This window comes from Pogonomyrmex barbatus, unplaced genomic scaffold (genome assembly GCF_055798465.1).
Source record: "Pogonomyrmex barbatus isolate J1 unplaced genomic scaffold, ASM5579846v1 scaffold17, whole genome shotgun sequence".
Taxonomy (NCBI): domain Eukaryota; kingdom Metazoa; phylum Arthropoda; class Insecta; order Hymenoptera; family Formicidae; genus Pogonomyrmex; species Pogonomyrmex barbatus.
In genome coordinates this window covers 3883299-3909752 of record NW_028297113.1, presented here as the reverse complement: position 1 = coordinate 3909752, position 26454 = coordinate 3883299, and the positions used below count along the sequence as shown (strand labels likewise).

At 40.9% G+C, this 26454-nt stretch overlaps 1 protein-coding gene and 1 long non-coding RNA gene across 3 annotated transcripts in view; one reads left to right on the top strand and one right to left on the bottom strand.

Moving 5' to 3' along the window:
* LOC105423205 (uncharacterized) overlaps positions 1-26454 on the bottom strand; it is a 248838-nt gene that overhangs the window by 172139 nt on the left and 50245 nt on the right. The window contains exon 2 of one of the 2 annotated variants that reach the window (XM_089074502.1): positions 21758-21819. The gene's annotated coding sequence lies outside the window, so the exon portion shown is untranslated. Of the gene's footprint in view, positions 1-21741; positions 21820-26454 lie in introns of those variants that run through there. The other variant, XM_089074501.1, reaches the window with a different exon arrangement.
* On the top strand, positions 7580-14417 carry LOC148937081 (uncharacterized). Its single transcript, XR_016138722.1, has 2 exons — positions 7580-11805; positions 12794-14417. It is a non-coding gene; the product is annotated as an uncharacterized LOC148937081 (long non-coding RNA).

Sequence of the window (26454 nt, the reverse complement as noted above, 5' to 3'; positions counted from 1 at the left end):
AGGCATTGAAATTGCAAATGCGCATTATGGATATTTCCCTATAGAGGGTCGAATACCTCTCTCCCGGTCTCTTACTATTCGCTTCTCGCTCTTTCTCATCCCGTCCGCTTCCCGCTCGCTCTTACCTCCGCTCTTGCCTCCGCGTCTTCGCACTTGAGCTCGAGCTCTCTTTCATTCCCTTTGCCCCTTACACGCATCAGTTCGCGCTCGTTTTATCCCTCTCTCACATCGCATTTCGTTCTATCTCACCGTTCTGCCCCCCCCCTCCCCTTCCCTCCTTCCTCCTCTTCTCTCTTTCTCTCTTTCTCATCACATCTTTGCTTACCCTCGTATCACCCTTCTCCCTGTCGCAACTTCCTTTTTCCACACTCGCGTTACTCCCTTTGTCGCGATCTCAATTCTTCTTCCTCTCTCTTTCTCGAACAAAAAATACGGAAATGCACGCTGAAAAGCGTACACAGTCGCTCTCATTTCCCCGTGTCCCATTCCTGCCTATCTCTGACGTTCGCACTTCGTACATGGATTATTTTCTCTCTTCGCTTCTATTGCCACTACTCGCGATACGTTCCGCTTCTAGTTTCCTTTCTACCCCAATTTCTCATACTGTTCTTCTGTTTCGTTCTAGTCATCCCTTTCTCGCTCGTCCCGTTTATCTCGCATTCCCCTTTTACGCGTATCATGTTACAAGCGACATCCCGATTTACGCGTCGTGAACCTTGGATTCCATTATCTTTATGCTATCTTCATCACGCTATCTTTACCGCCTTCATTTACTCTCACTACGCTTTCTTTCGCACCTGTCTCTTTTGACGCGCGTCTAGGACAGCGGTTCGCAATATAGCCTTTCACGAATCGTTCCAAATAAAGTTGCTGCAGAAAGAATGCAATCTTCAAAAATTTATAATTTTTGATAATATCCGTAAAATATTTTAAAAATTCCTCTATGATTAAACTGACTATTATTAAATAATAGCAAGCTCGGAAAATATAAAATTTCATGCTAAAATATTTTATAATTGACACGCGCATATTACAGAGACGATTATATATAAACAACAGATAAATATTATAAATAACGCAATATAACAATCCAAATTAGTTTGGGAAAAAAAAAAAAAAGAAAAGACGGAAAAGAGAATTGAGAACATTTATGTGAAATGAAAGTTAAGGATCTCTTTTGCGCGACCAAACATGTCTGATATGACTTTTGCGGCGGAATAGCGAGCCAATTTGAGCGTCACTGACGCGTCTCGTAACTCGCGAAGGATTCCGAGGGGGTAAAAGCAAGGCTGGAAACGTAGGGGCGAATAGGTAAGTGAATCTGTTACATGGATTCGGCAGGGGTTCGGATTGCTTTGGGCGATTTCCCTCCTCCTTCGAATCGACACCCCACCGAGCTCCCAGTCACCATTGTACACTCGTAGTCGCTGCTTATCCTATCGAATATATATTCCCTCCTCCTTTCCTTTTAGCACCGCGCATAGTTACGTGAAAATCAAAGCGAGACTCGAATTGTGCTAACATTATTGCTATCCGCTAAAATCCTTAACGACTTGATTGATTGCTTAAAATTAATCAACTCAGGCATCGTCCTTTAATTTCGTGACGAATTATGCACGGTTTTCATGCAACTTGTTTCGAAAAGAGCCCACGACAGATTTTGGGTAAATTGAATTACGTGCAAATATTTTCTATAAATCTCATTTATTCAGATAAATTATTCCCATAATTTGATATTGGAGAGAAGGGACTTTTAAACATCGTGTAAATAAAATAAATCATTCTGTATTTATATTATAAAAAAAAATACAAGTTTCTCTCAAAGTCTGACGGCAGATGTTAATTAATATTTATATATTTCATATAATATTGAAAGAAAATATAGTCCAAAAGATAATTGTTGATATAAATAATGTATAATCGTGCACGATGATACGCGAGCATGTAGAAAATTATCTTGATTCTTGAATTACATGTTGAGATAAAAACAGTTTTATTGTCCATTATTAATAAAACAGCTTTAAAAAAAGTGCTTTAAAAAATGCATAGATACTTTATTGAAACTAAACACTCGCACGTGCAATTTAATCTACTGGCAATGTAAAGTGTAACATAATATTAGTATGTTATTTTGTATATTTTTTCCACTATCTTTTTCTATAATTCTTTTAAAGCGCACTTTTGCGCAAATCTCTCCCATGTAAAAGCGACACATATTTTCATTCTTATCGTTAAATGCAGTCGAGATTGTATATTGTAAAATAAATAAAATGTAAAAGCTCCTGATAAAAAAAATATTGAAATACGCGTTGTAACTTGTTTCAGTTGAATCGAGAAGCGTCATTACACATGCCGCGAATTTTAATTAGTGTCCAATTAATATACGCCACAAGAGAAAGTGAACGCAAATTTTCATCGGTAATTCGATCCGTTTAAGTTGCTTATTATTTATTGCCTTCAAAAAATAAAAATTCATGCTGTAAATAAAAGAACCGCCGCGCTTGGTCGCGTGAAATCGATCGTTGGCCAAGCGCGAACCTCGGAAAACTGCAAAAATCAGTAACGTGATGGTTTTTCGTTGCAAAAGCACCCCGTCACGCCAGAGTTTCGTACACAGAGGAACGAACACACACACACACACACACACACACACACACACACACACACACACACACACACCGCGCGCGCGCACCACACACACACACACACACACACACACACATTATACATATATATAGTATTATTTATTTTGTAAACAACGCCGCACATCCGTGGCCGAGCGTGAAAGTGAGGCCAGTTTATTTCGTTTCCGTTTGTCCCGTACCAATTCAATTTTGAAATAAAAAAAAAAGCACCGAGGGTTAAGTGACAATCCCCCGTGTGGCTTCCCGATTTTTTTTATGTTTGCTTCATTTTAGAAAAATCACGATTCGATGTACGTATAAAAGCATTCTTTGTTTGAACAATATACTCAGTCAATTGTAGAGCAGAAACTCAAAGTACATTTTTCTCTCAGGTTTATCAAATTTAGTGCGTATTTTTTTTTTTTGCTTTTCCGTCTGCATCATTTATAATTCAAAATGGCTATAAAAATTAGGCAATAAAAATTAATTCTATATTTCAATTATATATTCACAAGTAACTTGTGAATATATAATTGAAATATAGAATTATAGAAATATAGAATAGAAATAATCGTTATCCATTTATTTTTTTAAATAATCATAATTTTATTACGTTTTTTGTGTTATTTTGAATATTCTATCGCGTGTGTTGCGCGCAGCCATCGAAAGTGTCCATCCTTGTCCGCGCTGTTTGCAACATCTTACATATTTTATTTATCTTCTTTTTTCACGTAGCCGTCTTACAGGACAAGGGGTCTCTTCGAGTGTAAGGAAATCGGGAAGATTAAATCAACCAAGCATCGCGTCTGCGATCGGTTCGTTAACCTTAGTTTAATTTTAAAACACGGTGCGAAGCATTAAGGCCATTTTTTGCAAGCGATTTGCGCTTACGCTTGACTGACTGAAGAGCGCGAAAACAAAACGAACAGAAGATACAGAGAAGAACGATGTGAAAAATACTGGCGAAACATCTTCGATCGCGTTCTAGTTGTTTGTTGCATAATTTGCGCCGCGAAGCGCGCACGCGCGCGGATTCTTACATTACTTGAATTAATTACATTGTAAAATGTATACGCAAATATAAAAAAATATTAATAATGTAATGTACATGTTTACAAGCCCTTTAAAAATTATTCGAACTGTAAAAACTAACTGCCCTGTGAAAAAAAGAATCTTTATTTCTAATTCCCATTTAATTAATCTTCGTAAAAAACATTAAATGACACTACTAATTCGAACCCATCAAGTCGCCTATGCGTACGAATAGATTAATGCAAAAATGTATGCTGACTAATGATGAATCGACTATATTTCTTCGTTAGTAGGTTACCGCTAATAATTCTGAAGAAGTCTTTATAGTCGTTCGTCAGCCTCGATTTTCGTCGACCATGTACACCTTCATCCGTGTCCTCCACCGATCTTTATTTACTTTTATTCCCTCCATTATTCGAGCTTTTACTGTGCCGCCGATAGAGACAGGGGGCTGCTCGATAATACACACTTTTATTTTCATTCCCACGCCCGAGTGGCTCGCTCTCGAAGCAGCGGCAGCAGCAAGCCGATATACCACTTGTTCTTTTCACGTCATTTTTAACGAACGGATATGATATCCCCATAGTCTTGCTATAATGCAGAATAATCAATACCGGGGCCATCGCGCGGCTATGTGTCGACATCTCGATGGATAGGATATTAAAAGTTTGACGTTTCGTTATCGATGGCTTCCACATAAGCCAAACGACTGGTTGAGTTGCGAAAATAGGAAGGAAAGTTGCATTGCTACTGCGGACTTTAAAGACTTAATATGAGTGTCTAGAAGATACTGTATGACATTTCAATATAAAAAAAAAAAAAAAATAAATAAAAAAAACATTACGTCACGTTTCATAGAAGAGTTTTCATAGTTCATAATTTTAATTCATAAATAACACGAGTAAGTTAGTTATAATACAATTGAGATGTAATTTCATTTTTCGCTAAGCAAATAGAATGATGTATTGAAAAAACAGTTTCTGAAATTTATCTTTACAAAGACAAAAATTAATAAAACATTTGGCAATCCATATTTTTAATTCTCCATAAATTTAGTTTCGCTGTGCGAGAGACGTAGTTCCGATCGGAATTGTTTAATTTTATAGGTAGGAGAAAAAGAGAAATATGTCCCATAAAATTTATTGGCGCAAAGTTGTTTGAAATAAAAAAAAAAAAGCAATTCGAGCAATTCAATGTACAGAATGGCGGTCTTTATTAACGCATCTAGAATAAACAATCCTAATTTTTCTGTTAGCTCCGAGATGAGAATTATGAGAATAAAATAAAGGTAGAGAAATATAAAATATGTATGATACACAACGTATGCTCTGATGAATAACATTTTCCGTGCCGGTAAATAAATCATAGTATTTATAAGCGAGCGATAAGAATTTCGGATGTATCTAAAAAGTAATCTTATGGAGAGAGATGGAGAAATAGGCAGGAGCTCTATAAAAGCTTCCCATCAAACAGAATGTTTTAATAAGGCTTGTAAGTAGCCTTCGATATGTCAGAGTATAAGACCTAGGGAAGATGAAATGCACAGCTGTGCGTAAAAGGGATGAAAGGCAAGGAAACGAGTATAAAAGGGAGGAGGCCGCCGCGCGGAAAAGCGGGACAGATAGATGGTACGGCTGCTACGCACACCAAAAACTCGAATTCACCGGCAGACGAGGAGAGTCTGTAAAAGTACGACGGTAACTACGACGGAAGATTGAGTAATGCGATAAGTTTGTAGTTAGAGAACTCGATGGGACTATGCAAATTAATGATTAATCACAGTAAATCGTAAATAAAATGTCATGCCTTTAGCATAATTAACTCATACATCTCTCTCTCTCTCTCTCTCTCTCTCTCTCTGTTGCTATTAAATAATTATTAATTTTTTCTTACACCTTTTTCTTATTTTTTTTTTCAAATCTGTTTCCTAGAATTTTTAAATGTTGAAATAGCAAAATGTTATTGACCACTGTAACCTGTATTTATATAGCTAATTAAATTAATAATAAATTTAAAAGTAAAGGTACTGCTTTAAAAGTAAATGTACTGATTTACATTTTTCTCTCAACAGCATTAAAATTTTATTGCCATATGGATAAATTCATAAATATTTAAAACTTTACCGGTTATTTCCTCTTCAAGAAGGCAAGTATACAACTCGCAAGTAAACTTAAGTTACAAGTAGAGTTCTCCTCCTTTTAATGGCTTCCGGCATTCGCTCGTTATCTAGAAGGGTCAAATGTCCCGGCTGCACAATCAAGTTAAGAACTATTTAATTGACTGTTCTTATGAAATAACGAGTTAAATCGATTTACTCTTTTGAACGCGCGTTGAACATCGCGTTCAAAAGCACGGGCATTTTTTTGTTTCGCCGCAAATCGAAGTGGATTAGTTAATCACGACGTTAATGGCACAAGTCGAGGTTTATGAAAGAGCCGTCGCATATGCGGATATCAAAGTGAAATAGGGTCAAATTGTTCAGTTGCGTCGTTGCAACTGGCACATTGTACGCTTCCCATCCCGTAACTTTACACTGTAATTGCCGTTGCCTGTCGTCACTGCGTGGAGCTGAAGTTTCCGTCATATCGTAATACCGACGAACTGGTGTTGCTGCAGCGATCATGAAAATTAGCCTCGTGAAAATCTGCAGTACGATGGGCATTTTGCCGAAGCCGCTAGTGTCGTGTAATTGAATTCACTTCTTTACGAATCGTCGCACGGACAGTGCATACAGTTCGTACAGTGTTATTTCAAAGCGAAATTCGTTTTGTTATTTTGCGACTCTTCCTCCTTCTCCTCTCTCCCTCTCCCTCTCGCCCAACATCTTTTCCCTTTGTAATTTTATGCCTTTCGAAAATTGGTTCGCGTGCTTGAACAAACGAGTGATCGGTACTCGATGTGTACGATGTGATCTCCTACGGAGACCTCTCTCGTGAGTTCTTAACGCAAAAATGGTAATTTAAGAGCAAGAGGAGTCGTCTCTGTGTGCCACTTCCGTTATCTGTACACTGATACTTTGACGGTGTGCGGTCACACGCGCACGGATTACGCGCATGGTGTATCTGTGTGTACATCATCCCGGTGTCCGTCAAATAACCGTGCACTCGAATACACAAACAGGCATTCGATTCGTGCCGTAGATAGGGGTAGTTACAGGAATCTATTGTACTCTCGAGAGGTCGCGCGAGGGTCGGAGGGGGAGAGGTGGGGGGGGTTGTGAAAAGGGGGAAACGAGAGGACGGGGCTATTCGATAGAGCAGGACAAGGAAGAGCAACGCGCGGGAAAGGAGGAAGGAAAGAGCAGAGAATAGAAAGCGCGTCTGGATGAATGGCGGCGGCGTTACTGGTGATGGTAGTAGTAGTGGTGGCTTTTAGCTGGACGCATTCAACCGCGAGGGTTAGCCGGGGGTATGGTATTAACGCATCCGCACGCGGTACACAAGGGGCGGACGATGCGTTAGTTTCGCAAAATCGGCTATAAAACGTATTGCCTACGGTGGGAGATTGCAACTCGGTAGTATTCGTTTAATGTAGTTTACCGCCGATGGCTGTCGCGATGTGTGAAAGTTGTTCCTTGCAGCATCCGGAAACCAGTAAACACGCGGCAAATCCACTATAATCTATCGGAAAAGTTCTAGCCTCTGTGCTAAAAATTATTCTTTAATATAGTTTTATGAAAGCTTAAAAAATATTCTTATCAAATTTTTAATTCATTAAAATAATATAATCAAAAATTAAACCACGTGACATTTTAAGGAACATTAATTTTATGGAATATGATTAATAATATTAAATTAATCTGTTCAACTTATCTAGATATATATATATATATATATATATATATATTTGAATTTTAAACAAATTAAATCAAATTTTTCTTATATTCTAATATTTAAATAAAATTCAATAATAAAGGTGAAATAATGAAAAGATTTTTTTAATTTGTCATAAGAAAGATATAATGAAATTTAGAAATAAGAAATTTTATAATGTATATAATTTCTAATATATAAAATATTGATATTAAAAAAATCATTATTTTTTGTTACCCATTTACGCTTGAAATGATAATATAAATCGTTAATATTCATTAAAACGTTAAAAGCAAAAATTTTAAGGAAAAAGGAATGGTATTAATCTTTAATCTTTCACTGATAATAATTATTTTAGTCTTTTCAACAAAATGATAAAAAATCGTCAATGTATTCATCGGCTAATATTTCATCCAATTTGTATTCACCACACACTTCCTCGTAAACACATTATCATAAATCTTTCATTAAACTCTTTTCACGAAGTTATGTGCGTTGTTTAGACATAAAAGAATACAGATATCAAATGGTATGCACTCGCGTAACGACGCAACGCTTTCATTTAGATAACAAAGAGAACGAGATTGCCGCCGTCCATATATTGTGGATGCGTAGGGTGTCCGGGCAAGGGGTAGAAAATAATCAAGTGGAGTGTGTAGCGAGTGGTAGCAGAATGAGCTACGCAGGGCCAACTTTGAAATATGTTATACGTCGTAGTGGCGGCGGACGTGTTTGTTTAATTCGGTTTAACGCATTCGGGAAGAAGAGAGAGAGAGAGAGAGAGAGAGAGAGAGAGAGAGTTCAGAGGCAGAGAGAAGTTCACATCAACCAAACCCGCCGTACCATTCCGTCCCGTTTTCATCCCATCGTTTGCGTCTTCGTGCGGAACCGACGATATGCTCTTCCTCGAGAGAGGGTTTAGTCCCTACATCCATTTCTCCCCCAGAACAGATTCGATGATAGTCTAAAATAGATATGATTAAGGGGACGACGAAACGCGACCGAGAGTTTGCGGGCCCTGGTGGTTTAATCATATAAATTCGGCGATGACGGATTCACGAAGGAGTCGTTGAAAACGACTGGAAAAGAAAGAGAGAGAGAAAGAGAGAGAGAGAGGCGGAGAGAGAGAAGCAAGATTTCCGACAAGTTTCTTGCCTCCCTCGAATAGGGGGAGAACCTGATGAAACACGAACATGAAATCGCGATTTTCGACTGAGCGTTTAAGCAAAAGCGGCACGTCACGTGTAACTAACAAGGCATCGATCTCAGCGAAAATGCAAACGATCAAACGTTCATTTTAGGCAGAGCACTCCTACGTACCGTGTGTGAATTACACGCAGTATAGGATCACGGCTTCCGCGCTTGCAGTTCCGAGCGTATCTTTCAGCCTCGGCGTTAATTATGCTCTCACGCGCGGATCATTTCACCTCACGTCTCGTTGTTCAACGTAACGCAACACGACGCCGCTCTCGCGTGTTTGCTCGTGTAATAATCGTGTTAATAATCTGGTCGAGCGAGCCGTGGGCGAGAGGGACGCGCGAGGGACGGTGCGGGGGGAGACGTTGGTGTGTTTCATCGGGACTTAGAAATCAAATATTTGCACGACTCGAGCTTCGCCTCGGTTTACGCGGCGTAGCTCGCGAATCCTAAATACTCAGCATTTACCTCGACTCGCCGACGGAAAACTGGCGGAGCTGGGGAAGGGAGAGGGGAGGAGGGGGGAAAGCGAAATGGGTGGGAAGATGTGTGGGAAGGGGTGGAGCGCGAGTGATGGGTCTGGTTACGCGAATGCCGCGAGAGAGTTAATTTGTCGGCTCCGCACGTCCGCGCGGATTCGAAAATCGCAAGCCGCGCGATTATGCCAGGCGTGCGGCGCGTCAAAATAGCGCTGAATCAGCGGCCATTACACTCAGTACAACGATCCTTATTATCGCGAGTTAACTCGTCCAGGCGTTTATCGTTCGTAAAGAGTCACTTCGAGTCTCTAATTGGTCCCTCGCACGATCGTCGTGAGAATGGAATCAACGGACGAGCTCGCTGAGAAATCATGACGTACGCGCCGGGACAGGGACGTCGAGGGGGGAATTCCGCCTACCTTCAATTTCCGCTTACAAAAGGATAATTGAATCGGTTACTTCAAGGAGGATATGAGAAAATCAGTTTTTCGTCGTTTAGAGTCGCCTTGTCGCGCCTTACGCAAAAAAACTATGGAATTATAACAAAAGCAAAATATCCCGAAATTCACCTTGGAACAATTCTTGTGAAATAAAATTCTGTTAGAAAAAAATTGCAGTTATTTTTTTTTGTTTTGCTTAAGGAATTGTCTCCGATCGTTAATACGTACGGTTCTTTCCTCCAGCGTAAAACCAGTCACGTGTAAAATTTCTCTTGCAACGTGCTCTTAAAAATGTAAAGACACGGTGACCTTAGACACACGGTTATCACCGCGATTCGATAGGTCTGGCACTTAACTCACTACCCGCGTCGTCGATATCGGAATGCTCTTATCCTTCTCGAACGTATACATTGGTTCGGTGTATCCGGGTTCAGCATCCCCTCTCCCCCTACCGGCTACGTCTAACCTACATATATACGTACATGATGGATGCTCTTCCGCGTGTCCGAGCATCACACGAGTGAAATGCATCCCAACGGTTGGTGTCATCGAGAGTGCAAAAATATGCTCGAGAGTGTAACAGAAATGAAAAAATGCAACTGTACAATATAAAAATTGTTCCTTGGATTTCCAAATTCCACGAGATCTAGGTCGAGGGAAATCCCAATCAGTTCCCCTCACATCGCTGATATCACCAATGACATCCGATTGTCTCTGCTCTCCTCGAATTGCTATCGATTCGATGTTCCCGGTCCTGTTTGTAGTCCTCGTGAATATCTGTCTTATACGTCGCTAGCTTATCGTGAAACGCGACGTTTCATGAACATCTTGGTCCCAAATGCAATGTTCCATGAAGTGTATTCCTATCCACTGCCTTGTCGCATAAACGATAACATGGTTAATTATCATCCTATGAATAATAATGCGAGGATCATTTTAATAAAAGTTTTCTGATAATAAAATATCATATTTTAAAATTCAATATTTTTTTATACTTCTCTTTTATTGCAAGATTTGATACTTTATGAATGTTCGTATGGTATTACAACGAGGTATAAAAATTTAGACGTGCAATCAACATCTACACAATGAACTCTTCGAGTCCTCGTAACATCAAAAATTTGTTATTAAAAACTAAGATTCAGAAAACGCCAAGGTATATTGAAGTGATCCCGTCATTTTCCGATTTTATCCATCTGCAAATCGCGTGAGAAAAATAGAAATACTCCAGCTTTTTTTTTTTTTTTTTAAAAAAAAGGCACCAATTCAATGTTCTCACGAAACAACGAGACGCCGTTTCGCGGACGTATCGGCACGGAATGATAATCCGTCGCGCGGATTTCTTAACAACGGCGGATTGACATCGTGACAAATTGGCGCCTATACGAGCGGGTATCTGTATCAAGCGGATGAACGCCCGTAACGGGCGGAATAGATGCGAACCTCCCCCCCCCTCCACCCTCTCCTCGCCCTGATACATCCGCAGAGGCGCGCCTATGACATTAATACATCATTGATTGTCCTATAAACGTACACGCCGCTGGCGTGGAGTGCCGATATTCAGTTCGCTCCAGTCGTTCCAGTCATTATGCACCGATGTAAACCTGCCTATTAGATACCACTAGTGGAAGCCCATGGTTATTTCGATTCGCGCACGGGTGTGTTTATGTGTGCGTGCACGGGCATCACGTTCGTGCACGAGGAAACGGCCGTTATTACGACATTACGTAGATAATAGCGCGGACAAATACGTATCTGTCGTGTACGGATAAGAGAGGACATTCCAGAAGCTTTGAGAGCAGCGAGAGCAACACCGTTCACGATTATCGAATAATAATGGACGATACACCGTATTTGTAATCCAGAGGATTTGCTGAGAGATGTTTAAACATTTGAGACTCGTGATGGATAACGACTTCGAAAGTGTTGAAATTGTTCGGGCACGGTAACGGTCCCGCTAAGTTTGGGACGCTTTGCATAAAAAGTTTTTAATTTATACGTAGGACTGCTTATCGCAAAAGTTTGCACGCTGCAATTCATAAAACAAAATGTTCCGCGATACGATGAAAGAAAGTGGGAAACGACGCATATATTTCTGCCGCTCGCGCTGCAACACGTCTGCGAACAACGGTGAATAAAGCATTTTTTTTACAACGGTGGTGTGACCAAATCTTAAATAGTGTCTCTCACTTCCTAAGGAATTTATAAGATTTATGATTTAGTAAGTACAAAGCCAGTGCTTATGAAGGTTTGACGGTTTGATAACTACAATTTCACCAAATCTTATAACATTTTTATGTTGTTTTTACGGTGTTTTGTTGCACGACGTATTTTTACGCTTGATTAGACTAATAATATTTCATAGCGGTCCTCTTCTTCAGTTTTACTATTGCAATATATTTCGCTATACAATTCATACAAAGTCAGAAAAATCGTATCCAACTTCAGGAACGTTTATTTTCTCGCATTTAAAAATATTTATTTTCAAATAGGGATTCTTTACAATTTTTTTTTTCAATTATTAGCGTAGCGTCAAATTATGATATATAAAAATGCTTTTGTATAAATTTGAAATGGATCGTTTGTCGGACCACACAAATTTATTCAGACTTTATCCAATGAAATACATGACGACTCGCAAATCGAATTCAGGAAAAGTTAACGTCAGCATTAGTATCTGTAGTCTCGAGCGACGTTATACGGCTTCGCGAAATCGACAGGAAAATCCGTAGTTTATTTATATCGGTAGATACGTCGCTTGTGAGTAAGGGAGGATTAGAGAGGTCACAAATCACGGAATTGAACAGATTAAAATGGACACTTTGGAAAAACGAAGATCGACCCGTCGCGTCGCGTCGTGCGTACACACCCACAATTTTGTTTCTTTTTTTTCCGTCACTTTTCGCGAATACAGAAACGTTTTCGTCGATTCCATCCATTTTCGGAGGTTTCAAAAATATATTAGGAATCTAACATTTTTTTACATCCATGTTTACATATTTATATCCCGCAGTTCGATACATACATCTCTCACTCTCGTTTGAAATCAATCGGAAATATTTTCTGACATTTTCTAACATCACGATATTGTGAAAATTGTTACGCTGATTTTCGAATTCTTTTGAAAATGATACACTTTTAAACGTTTCTTTCATAACGTGTACTCAGTAAGATATTTGTGGGTAAAAATATTTTTCATGTTTCTACAGTTTTATGCGAAACATCACGAGGAAAGGAGGAAAAGGAGTCACCGCAAAGACTTCGCTCTTCATCCGATACGATCAAACGGCGAATCCCGCAAACTTGCCTTTATTCCCGATGCCTCGAATCCCGACGCACCACGAAACTTGAACGTGGAATGAACGCAATCCGTAAGGCGAACCCCGTGCGATCCAAGCGGGGGCGGTTATCATCGGCAAGATTCGATCCTTCACCCGTGGCGCAGCCGTTTCAAAGTTTCAAATTGGCCCCTGGCCGGTTAGAGGAGACGAACCCCAGGCGAGAGACTGATGCGCTCTCGCGCCGATGCGATCCACGTCAAATAGACTTTAAATAGAGAAGGCGACCGGGGAGCGACGGGAGTGAGCAGAAACGAGAGTATATCACAGTTTCCGTTGTGGGCTGAATTTCTCCATTAGCCACCCTATATCCGCGACGATGGTGCCGGCCAGAAGCGCAGCGAGCGCACGCGTACGCCTGCGTGCGTTTACATGTGTCTAGGCTCAAACACAAATACGGGGAGGTCGCCCCGTGTGTGCACGTGCACACACGCGCGGAGGTGTATATACAATTTGCAAATGCACACGCGTTTCCCGAGACACGCACGCAGACGGACGGGGGGGGGGGGGACACACAAATCACCGGTGTAGAGAGGGACAACACGGAGGGGTGGTGTCTCCATGACACACGCGCGTAATTGAATCGATGAATGCGTGTGCGGCGTTATCATATGACGTTATAAATTTGCACGTGATTCGATAAAACTGCCAAAAATAATTTCCATAATGCTAGCTGAACTTTCTGTCAGGTAGCAGTAATTATAATATGTCCAATAATAATGGTCATTAGTGGTAGTGGCGGTTGGTTAATATTTAATGATTTCATAATTGTCTATTATATACCAAATATTATTACCAAATATCTGTATCCACGACTAAAATTCGCGTATCTATTAATACGATACAATTATCTATTAGAATATAAAGGTTTACATGTCAAAAAGAAAAAATTACCACAAACGAAAATGATAATACTTTGCGATAAAAATATTTGTAATAAAGCTATGATAAAAAGAATAATTTTGCTTTTATGCGTTTTAAAGTAGAAGATATCAAATTATTAATTAAACAATTGTATTAAACGATATATGTTAATGTCACCGTTATAATAGCACCGTTTATCAGTCGTTATTGAAGAAAAGATTATGTACACATTCGAAATCGATCCAGATTCCGTCAATAGTAGTAGTTGCCGTAAATCTAGGACACGGTGTGATATGTAATATATATTGTATACGTAATGTATGTTTCACTAATATGTTAACTAATATCCTGCCCGTGAGCTGCACCGCATAGTTATCGTCTGTTCGTACACACACTGGGGTATGTATACAATTTGCAAATGCACATGCAATTCGATACACGTGCATAGACAGATTGCGACGCAAATCACTACCAACATTGATAGAAAGTGGTTTCATCTAATTAAATCGATTATGTTTTAAGATGAAATTTTATGCGCCGCGTTTCAACGTTCTCACGATATGTGATTTTAAATAATTATAAAAATTTTTCCTGAAGTCAATTCGAAATATAAACGTTAAAGGGAAATAAAGCGTCATGCATAAATTGTTCCCATTAGTCCCTTCCTCGATTACTTTTTTTATATTAAATATTATTTTTTAGAATATATATGAAATATTTATGTCGTTAATTCTTATTTTGTTGCCATTAATATTGATGATACTATAATTTCATCCAAATATATCATTCTTTCTATACCTCTTATATATATATATATATATATATATATATATATATAAAAGTATTTGTAATGCTGCACGATTACCTGTACATTTTCTGAGTAATAAAATGCCATTATCAAGAAATATATTTTTATTAACGTGTCCTGCGTCACAATTACACGACAATTAGCATAATCCTCCTTGTTTGCGTAAATTGCAATAAGCGACGTAACTGATTATATTCATGAGACTGATGCATCTCAAACAACAAACCGACAAATGAAGCAACAATTGCTTTCATGGAGAGGTATATCTCATTCTACATTACAAGTGCTTTTTATCACGATGTCTCTCAATTAACTAGATTATGTTAATAGCACTGACCCCGAGTATGCAAAACTCGCGTGACCAGAATATGCTAATAATTCCCTGCAAACTTTTTTGTGACAGTAATATTCAATGAAAAAATTTTTCTCTTCGCAAATATTTCCATTTCGCATATGACAACTAAATGTGCTTTCGACATCGGTATTTTCTTAGGCGGATCAAGTAGGACTATTTTATATCTCTCATGACACGAATGGAGTGAGATCATTTTCACTCACCTCACATTTTTTCCAGAGGCAACGAAAATTTTCTCGGAATTTGCCATTTCTAGATTTTGAGTTAAAACTATTGGACCTGAGCTATAAATTAGCTTTGACTAAAACTAATTTATATGGACGTAAATTGTAAAAATGTTCTAATTGAAAATAATAATAACGATAAAAATATATTCAAGGTAAAAGGACCGTCGATAAAGATTATTCTTCTATTAAAAAGATCCTATCCTGGAAACATCGAATGACCAAATTCAAGATCTTGTTTTATATATATATATATATATATATATATATATATATATATATATCTTTCGTTCTTAAATGACGGTAAACCTAATGAAAACAATTGTACATGTTGCTACAACCGACGCGCACGAAAAGAATTTTACTATTCATCCGTCCGGATCTCGGACAAGACTAATAGAAGTAAACTCGAGGAAACACTTAGGTATGGGGAGTAACCAGCCACGAAGATTCCTCGAACGAGTTTCGTGAGGCCGAGTGCGAAAGAGAAACGTAGCCAAGGGAAGAGAAATACCAAAGAGGCTCGCGCGTACGGCGCCGAGAGCCGAGCATTTTTGAAACCGGGCATTCGCGTGACTAGGTTGGTCGATGGTTTGGCGCCGCGAGAGAGGGAGAGAGGGGGAGGAGGAGAGAGAGAGAGAGAGAGAAAGACAGAGAGGAGAAGAGAAAGGTACACGAAACGGTGTGAAAGCCAGACGAGAAAGAGAACGAGACAGAGAGAAAAGGGGGTGGCTGTTCGGTGCGGGGTGGTAGGTGTTCGTTCGTTCGGCGCTCTGGTTCTGGGGGCGCAGAGAGCGTACAGGAGAAGGCTGGTGGATCGATTCAGCCGCTCGAGTCGAGTCGAGACTATGCTTCGGGGCTCCGTGCTCTGCTCTGTGGCCTCTCTCTCTCTCTCTCTCTCTCTCTCTCTCTCTCTCTCTCTCTCTCTCTCTCTCTCTCTCTCTCTCTCTCTCTCTCTCTCTCTCTCTCCCCCTCTCTCTCCCCACCTCCTCTCTCTTCTCACACGCACACGTAAACTCTATGCTCATATGTATATATATATATATATATATATATATATATATATGTATATATATATATATATATATATATATATATATATATATGCACTTACGCATACACGCGTACATACTCTTCTAATACCTCCAGGGATATGCGTATGCGTGTAAAGACACCCGCGGACTGATCACCATTCCGACTTGCACACGTTTTCGCGAACGCGCAAAGAGAGCAAAGGGAAAATAGAGAGATGCGAAAGAGGACAGAATGCTTGGGAACTCCTGTACTTTGGACGGTGTTGGATTTCATCGGATTCAGTCGAGTCTGATTTAGTTTTAGTTGGCTCGGCTTTGGAATTGCTATTCGCGGCTGGATACGTCGGTGATTATGGCATTCAATGGAAAAAAAGCTGTAGCTGTTGATTCAGAAGAAGATTTTTTAGCAAATGAGTGAATTTTTAACGTTTTAAATTTTAACATGAAACAATTACGGAAGAAAACAAAGCAGATATGCAAGAAAAATATCACAAGTTGAGTTTGCACAGCAAACACTAGCTAATTCCTTTTTTAACTTTGATAATATATGTACATACATACATACATACATACATACATACATACATACATACATACATACATACATACATATATACATACATATGCGCGCGCGCGCGCGCGCGCGCGTGTGTGTGTGTGTGTGTGTGTGTGTGTGTGTGTGTGTGTGCTTGTTACGCATAATTTAAAAATTTAAAATTAATATAAATTTTGAATTGTAATAATCCTCTACCAATTTAACAATGTCATTGTAATAAATTTAACGACACTTCATTTTCAAATAAATACCAAATCAGATTAAATTTAATTAAAACAGACTTTTAGCTGGATTTTGACTTCACCACAATCTTCCAGTCACTAGTACAATCCTTGATTGCAATAAAATTGTAAATTACATTTAATTATCACATTAGTATTTGCGTTTTTTCCCCTTACAGTTGAACAAGGAAAGTTCTTCGCGTAGAAAAAACGGCATGATTTATATTCGTCCTTAACGAAATTATCACGTGAATGTAATTTTGCTTTATACTTTGACATCGCACAATATAAAAATGTTTCAATAACGCGAAGTTTTAAACGTTATTCTTGAGCTTTACCGAATTCTGAAAAATTTAATTACGCTAAAATGCAGTTCTGGTAGCATCCTTGAAAGTAGAATCCGCGAGCTCGTGCTCTTGGTAGCTCGTTAGAAAAATTACAGGTTACGGTCCTAGAACAGTAAAGGAATATTTAATATCTTCCGACTGTAAAATATATTTCGTGACATACCGTAACGAATACAATAAAATAACGAATACAACGCCCGTTGCGCTCTGTTTTCGGCTCTTATTATAAATGTTGATTCCACTGTGTGTTTCATTAGCATTAACCGCAACGTTTTATTACTTGTACACTTAAGCATTTCGCAATTTACCTCGCCGAAAGTTTTAATTAATAAAACATTATGCGCCCGAATTGCAACGCCTATGCTGGATAAACGAATTTCGCCAATCCGCGAAAGCGCTTTCAATTAAACTGTAGTTGCCGAGTTTTCCATCGGCGCAACTATAGCCATGAATCCACGTTACTTATATGCATACGCGCATAAAACGCGATGTCACTGAAGAAATATTATTTTCTTTCATGTTACACTCTGATCCCTCTTGAAATGCCTGTCTCGTCCATTACTCCTTACTTTTCATTGCACCGTACGCTTTTCAGCCATCTCATTTTTCATACGTTGTTCCCCTTGTTTGTTCGCAACCGCAATATGAAATGGATCAGAGTAGTTATCAATACGAGAATACAGGATAAAAATATCGATGATACATCGAATTTCGAAACTACAACTACGGAACGACGAGGAAATGGTGGCTCGGGAGAGATCCCGAGCTGATAAGCCCCGCTCTTTTATTACCCCCCCCCCCCGGTGTAATTTTCTTAAGAATCTGACGTGGCTCGTTTACCCCCGTAATTTACGCGTGCGGGCGCTCGCACGAATCGACCCGTGCGCACACCGTCGCCCCGTGGTACGTGCGCTTGAATGCGCGCACGCGTGCACGCATGCAAGCACGCACGAGCGTGGAAACGGAGCGGATGCGAACGGAACGGTACGAAGAGCGGTATGCGGAGAGAAGCGAGAGAGTAAGCGCGCACGCGAGAGAGAGAGAGAGAGAGAGAGGCGAACGTACTATACGATCTCTCGCCTCCGTAAGCGCTTCTGTCAACTGTACGTCGCTACCGGGGTGCACAGCCGCATTGCTCGCACGCTGCAGTCAGCCTCCGCACCCCCCTGTTCCCACCCGCACGTCCGCCCGCCCCCCCCCCCCGATCGTACCTGCAGTCGCAGCCACCGCGGTGCGATTGTGTGTTCCGCGGTGCATGCCGTTTGTCACCATTCAAGACGGCGAATGCCGAGCGAGTTTCGCCACGAGTCGACGGCGAGAGGATTCTCCATCGAGGTCTCTCAGAGGTGGCGACGGGGATGGAGAAGCGGGCGGGACGCCCGCGCGTTTGTGGAAGACACTGGCGGCTACAGCGATGCCGGCGATGATGTCGTGCGACGATGATTGTGAACATTTCGGGCGACGGATATTTGAAAATGGTACAAAGACACGCGTCGTAACGAATACATACCGTATACGTATATATTAATATATGTGTTCGTACGTGCATCCGGTACATGCTCAGCTGAAAATTCATCTCTATCCTTACTCTCTATTTTTCTCTCTTATTTCTATAGGGTGTTTTATTAAATATTCGATACGATTATATTTTCCGTTCAAATTGCAGGACGAACAATTAAGAATAGTCTTGACTCTGTTTTCCCGCTCTACGTTACAATTCAGGCTATACGTATATAGGGTCAAATCGTTAATGGAATTAAGTAAATTGAAATGATCAGGTTGCGTCTACGTCTTTCTTTTCATACACGATCATTATTATAAATCTGCATTTTAAATGCAAGTTTGAATGTAGGAAAATTAAGCTCGTGATAGGAAAGTGAAATTTGCGTGAATTGTGCGAGCACGTTTTAACAATTATGCTCACAAAAAAAAGGATATCGTGTTCATTTGTAGTAATTCCGAGCGATAAAATATTCTCTAACAAAATATTGTTATGCAGTAACACATCTGCAAATACTTTGATCAATTTAACGACAAATCTTTTTGAATGAAAATCTGATTGAACGTGACATTTTCTTGGATATGGAGACCTACGAAGTAATGATTTTATGGATTTTAAAAGAAGCTCTCTCTGAAAAGCAGTAACAGTTGGTTCTTTGTCCTGAGGATATGCGCACGACTCGGGGGAAACAAAGGATATAGCCGAATCCAATAGAGTCCACTCGTTCGCAATGTGCACGACACGATTACGCTAGTATCTTGTGAAATCAACAAGATTATCCATTGACGAAATCGCGCCATCTGCGCATTGTTCACCAGCAGGCGTACACGATGTCCGAGTAGTAGCTACTCTCCCGACATTCCCGGTGATAATCCCGGACATTAGAACGAGAATACGAGGAATACATTATCCGTGTCATGATAGCCAATCTCTTTTTTTTTTTAAATATTTTATCAGCCAATCATTAATTACAATCGTCTTATCAATCAGCGCAATCATTAATCATTACGCCGTAAAATCCCGAGAATAGTTCTATAAAGGATCTTTCGAGGGTCCACTTTTCACGCTACTTAATATCGCGCAAATCGGGATTCATCATCTTTTCATGAATTCATCACCACCCTCTTTAGCTCCGGACGCGTCATAACGTGAATGCGGATCCCGCGGATGCCCCCTCGAACAAACAAACAACAACACTCCGAAGGTTCGCCCGCCGGTATATGATATGTACGGCCATTCATACGGGCGATCTAAATGCGCGTTTAATAATTAAAACCCGCTCGCGTTCGATCGATCGTCCGCGCTAATCGGAGCGCCGCGAGCGACGACCCGATTTGCATTCTGCCTCTACGATCGTCGTCGTCGGTGTTTCCGCATAGTCTGCCGCGAACAATGCTCTCGCAACAAGTGTGCGTCTGTCTAAAAAATCCAATTAGAAAGAGAGAGAGAGAGAGAGAAAGAGAGAAGGGGGAGAACTGTAATGCGAGTCGATCGAAATGCGCCACGGCGCGCACAGTTTATGCGGAACGGTCGTCGGTCATATAATCGTCACGGTCCGAAATTTTGCGGACCGGCCAGCCCGCGGCGAACCGCCGTAACCGAATTTCGGCGGCTCTCCCGTCGCGCCCGCTCTGCCGTTTCGCGCGCCGTACCTTCCGCCTCATCGATATTCTATTAATATTTCAATATTCCCGGCCAGCTGCTTCAGACACGAGACAATATCTACGGCAAGTATGTATCTGTCGATCCGCATTGGCGCGGCGCGTCTCGGGTGCCGCGAGAACGAAACGGCGAAACACAAGTCCGTCAAGCGCAATAACGTAAGATAGCTCGGGTGTTTTACAGCGTTTTTGCGCCGCGTGACCGAAAATTTCGGTCTCTGATTTCGACGGCGACGTCCGTCGCTAATCGAAACGAGAATTTGTTCCTCGCGTCGCGCGTTTTCCTCCTGCGCGCGAAGAGAAAATATTGTCCGTCGATTTTCAAAACGGAGCGTTAATTCTGGACGCCTAATGAACAAGTGGGAAAATTGTTTGCCTAGAGAGAGAGAGAGAGAGAGAGAGAGAGAGAGAGAGAGAGAGAGAGAGAGAGAGAGCTATCGTCAATTTTATTGGTGCGACTAGATCAAGAAACGAAATATATACTTTTTCCTTTCACGCACAAGTGAAAAATCAATATGACTCGAGAATCAAATCTCCGATATGTCGACACCCATAAAGAAAAAGAAATTTATTTCAAGATGGATACAGCAATCTCCAGTTTTATGAACACAATTGTTGTCGGATGGAGGCAAAAACGCGTCTTTTCCCTTCGTACGAATGAAAACCAGTATGGCCTCGGAAGAGACTTCCATTCTTAGATCGGAAACTGAAACGCGTTTTTCCGCGTTGCGCGTTCTCCCCGCGCGTAGGCGAAAACTGGCGTGTGCACAGAGTAGCGTTTTTCGGCGTTGGCGCCGATGAAAAATGTAGGAAATAATTTCTTCGATGGCAGAAGAAGAGAGACGCCGCTGCCAGTTTACGACAGTAACTTGCGATTTTTATGACGGTTCTCCTCTTCTTTCTTTTTTTTTTTTTTTTCTTTTTCGACGCGATAACACGGGATGCTTTAAGGCAAGATGGCGTTTCGCGTAACTTTATTACGTTTATTATGAACTCCGCTAACTGCATAATAGTTTCGGTGGAATATAAACACAATTGAAGTACTCTAAAATTGAAAAGCCAATCATGATGCACAACTTTGCCTTACTGCAACAATGACAATCGATCCAATTAAAACTTAAGTACAATTCTAATTTCGAGTTGAAGCGACGTAATTAAAGTTTATACATTATGCCTCGCATTCTCGCTGCCCATAACGTGCAGCATGCAAATTGCACGTTTGCTATTACACTCTATTATTATAAATACCTGTTTCCCAACGCACCAATTTGCACCGTGAATTCGATTCGTCGGACGTAACTTTCTTCCGCAACCGGCTTTACTACACTGAAACAAGAAGGCATCTTATTTAATATATTTCGTAAATATGTCAATATACATAAATGATTCATATAAACATGACGATTCGAGCTTCTAAGCAACGTAACTCAGCTCGTTAAAGAATCTTACTCATAAAGCTTACATAATCTTTTAACTCTCTCTTTTTTAAATTCTCTCGTCCACATTCTTCACGTTCATTCGTCCACATTCTTCTCATATATTTCTATACAATGTGTTGTTTTCATTCGACTACTTAAGGATCAGAATCGGATGAATGCATTCTGAATGACTGCAAACGCTTCATTCCACTAAAGCGCTCCGCTTCATAATGCTGCTGCCTATTCGATACTAACGAGGCGTAAGCTGCCGAATGAACTAGTTCCATTGAGATACTTGAAAAGTGATAATACATCCGGAATTGACCGAGTTATTCCTTTGCCAGCGACCGTGCCTTAGTATATGTAAGAAGCATTTGTATTCAAAACTTATCAAGAAATGTTTGAGGATCATAAATTTTACATCATTATTAATCATTATCAATTTACTTATATATTATTTATTTATTAACCAATATTATTTTTTAATTAAATTTTTGGTGGGCGCAAGCTCAATTCTTTTCTCTTTTAAATGTTTGAAGATCATAAATTTTACGCATCATTAATTTATTATATTATTTATTTATTAACCAATATTATTTTTTAACTAAACGTTTGGTAGGAGCGGGATTAATTCCTTTCTCTTTCAAACACAGTTTTAATTACAATTTGGATTACATAATGGATTACGCAAATGTTCTATGCCAAAGTGCGTTAGAACGATAACATTGAAGCACCGGCATATATATTCCGCAAAGACGTCGTTTTCGACGCCCGACGTAAGCGTCACAATCGCGAGAACACATTTAGTTTAAGATAGCTGGCTAATCGGTAAATAGGCAAATCCGCTAATGCCTATGTACTCCGAAACGAAGCCGGGAACCATATCGGTTGGAACTTAAGCTACTCCGCTACGCCGAGTTATTATCACTCGGAGATACGAGATGCCTGGATTGGCTGTAACAGAGCAACGATAAGGGAGCGTTTGCATTTCGCGGGCGTACCACGTTGCATAATTACCCGCGAGAGTAATCGCAATCAACGCCTCTCTCGTACACGCTCGCCCCTACAACACACCGCGCGATCGGCATTACAGTTCAACAACTTGACTCCCACGTCTCTCCATTGTTCTCGGTGTCACCCCTGATGTCACCCTCGCCCCCCCCCTCCCCTCCCTCCCCCCAGCCGTCTCTCGAAGATATTCGCGGTAGTTTTCTCGGTAGATAGGGATCACGTAATGCGAAATCGCTTGCGTGGACAATGAGATCCCGCACAATCATTACCGGGAGCGCGATTATCGCGCTAAGTAAATTGCCAGGATGAGTATCGGAGGCATCGATCGAAAGTGCGGTCGGTGCCGCATTTGAGTATCCCTCGGCGTCCTACTCCGAGTAGATAGGTCCTAATTAGACGATTGAATGTAACTCGAGAAGCAAAAGCGCTTCTAACGAGCGACGTTGACCGCGATACCGTCGATTGCGGAAACGCGAAACGATCGGCACCGCGCTAACGAGAGGCCGTTTTCGGGAGGCACTCGCGCTGCCTGAAAACGAAGCCGATCGTCAACCGGATTATTAAGCGAGCGAGATAACGACGTTGCCGACAAGCAAGACGGGAAGACGGATGACGATCACGGAAGCTTTTCAGGTCGCGTCGTCTCGAAGAATAATATTTTACATCATTAAAATTCAGCGTATAAAGGAAATAGGATCATAACGGAATATAAATAAAACGAGCTTAATTAGAATATAAAAGGTTAATTAATTTCTGCGCTATTCAAAGAAAATGGGTATTCATTGTGAAACTCATTGTCAAATTTTGCAAATCTAATCAAATAAAACAATCGTTTTCAAGATAATGAAAAGTCTTAAAAATGAATGGGAGGGAAACTCGGAGAAGGGCCACCCTTGGCGATGGTAGTAATAAGTGTCACGTGGCAAAGGGGTGCTGGTACGCTGGCCTTTTCGGGCCTTCGGAGTGCCGTTATTAATGGAGAATGAAATAAATTTTGGAGTGCGGCACGGCTTATTATAATCCTGGTTGTATATACGGTGTGCCTACTCCGCCCTAACCCTTCGCTTCGTCTCGCCCCGGTACTTTCACCTTTCCATCCCCCTGCGCCGCGTGACATGGCGGATTATCGTCGACGGTATGTCGAGGTCGTCGAATTATTCCACGGTCGGCGGCGCCCTTTTCAAGTCCGACGGGAATGCTCACTTCTCACGCACGAGAAAATGTGCGTCACCCTGTGTGCACTCTTGCGTACCGTAACGAAATTGTTATTTCTATCTTCTCACAAAAAAACGAGAAAGTATCCAAGCACAAATTCTCAGGTGCAGTTACGTCATCGGAATATCGCTAATCGGATCGGAGAATTTATAATTTAGGAAGGAACGTAGGAAGATAAAGTTGGTCCGAATTAATCCGAATCGATGAAGCGAATCTACGAAGTGAGTAGAGAGTAAAAGGTACGCAAGAGGAATACGGAGCAGCTTTGCGATTTTCAAGTCCGACATATTTTCTTAAGATCAATAGCTCCACCTTCCTGTTCTTTACAAGAAAATGTACTGCGCTCCAATCCATTAATTTAGATCCCACTCGTGACCACAGACGAGATCGTGCGGTTGCACCAAGAGTCATGGCTCGAGTCGGAAACTCGAACGTCGAACAAAGTTGCCCGCGAGAGACCGCAATACTCTTCTCGCCGTGCCATTCCGATACAATATTTACTCGGAGCTGGTCCAAAAGCGATTTCGCGAAATAGTTGCATATTTTAAGAACGAAAACAGAACATATGTGATTTACATTTACACGGGCCGCTCCTCTTACAATGAAGATTTATATACCGCGCGCATAACCGGCGGAATTCAATCTCGTTGTAAATGTATAAGCAATCGTCGAGTAATGAAAGATTTGATTTCTCTCGTCTTTTCGCGCGATAAATCTTTTCCCGTTTCTCCATTCCATCGACATGTATACCGAGAAATTGATTGCAATTGAGCCGAAGCGCTGAAGGGTAATTTATCAGATCGAAAGTCTAACGATGTGTGTACAACAATGGTTTATTCCCGGCTTAATTGAATATTAAATCTAATTAACACCGACATAATATCCAACATATTTATTGACACGTTAAATCTATCTCGCCGCGAGGATGATTCCGGCACTTGCAGGAAGATTTGCGAGCGTCTAATCTGCGCGTTTCCGATTAATGTTTCATTAAGTTCTGTTGATCTTGCGTCGGTAGCTTCGGAACCACGGTGCCGAAGTACCTTGTTTCCCTTGAAAGATCGTCATTCCGGTGTTCTACTCGATTCTCTCAGAGTGTTTATGTAGGAGGGCGAAGTCGAAGGCAGACGCAGGATCGAAGATGGCTAGGCAACGCGCCGAGGTGCTTTAAGCCGACAGCTCGGCGTGAAATTTCGAGTTGAGAAATCCTGCCGTAGATACGAACTCGAGATCATAGAATTAACCGATACGTCGCTAGCGACGACGAACTTAACGCACTTAATTCCAAAAGTACTTTTTACTCTCTAATAAAATTAATTGCTAAAGTAATCATCTGTCACTTTTCATTAATATCTCGTAGCTAATAAATCTTTTTAATAAAAAAATTGCAATGATAATTTTTCTAAATGTAATCAAAAAGTATTTTAAATATTAATTTTATTAATTTTGCGTAAAATAAAAGAAGAGAAAGTTGGACAATGTATTTGTATCATTTTTTTCGTTGGAAATCTTTTTTAAATTAATTCTTTCGAGTGTTTGAAAAATTAAATTTTTTATATATATATATATATATATATATATATATATTCGCAAAATGTTCATATGTTGTAAATAGACTTTTATCTAACCGACGTAACGTAAAGGACATGAAAGAGCTTTTAGAGAATTACGGAAGCAAGAAAAAAATCTACGCGTCGCGTCGTTAATAGACATAAAATTTGCACACGCCGTTACTATAAAGTTCGACTTTTCCACGTAAACTGCCACAAAACGTGTATGCTCAATTTCCATTATAGAGAGAATCGCGAGAGAGTACTCTGAAGCGAGAAGCTGCGCCCCGCGAGGCGTTGGACGATCCGGGAGATGCGGAGGTAAGAGCAAGATGGTCTCTTGAACCGCAGGTGCAACCGTTCGCCGTTCGAACGCCGCACACGACGTACGTGAACACGTACCCCGCTTTTATCCCCTTCTGCCTCGAGCAACGTCGAATCCCACGGGATAAAACCAAGCCCGGTTCGTGTTCCCTCCCTCCCTTTATACGCGCGGTCGCGGCGAGCGGTTCCTCCGTCTGGACCGGTCCGTTTATCCCGCCCGAACTTTCAACCCCGCCGAGTCTATGGGCGTCCGACCAGTTCTCAACCCCGGTCGCTTCTCCCCTCCCCCCCCCCCCTCCCTCCTCTTCTTCCACCGGGCGCTCGGCGGTTCCCGACCACCACTTGGAGCAGACACCCCCGACATCCACGACCGAACGCCCAGGGCTCCGGGCTTCCTGAATATTTTATTTACTCGCCGCCTCGCTTCTTCCTCTTCGCCTCCT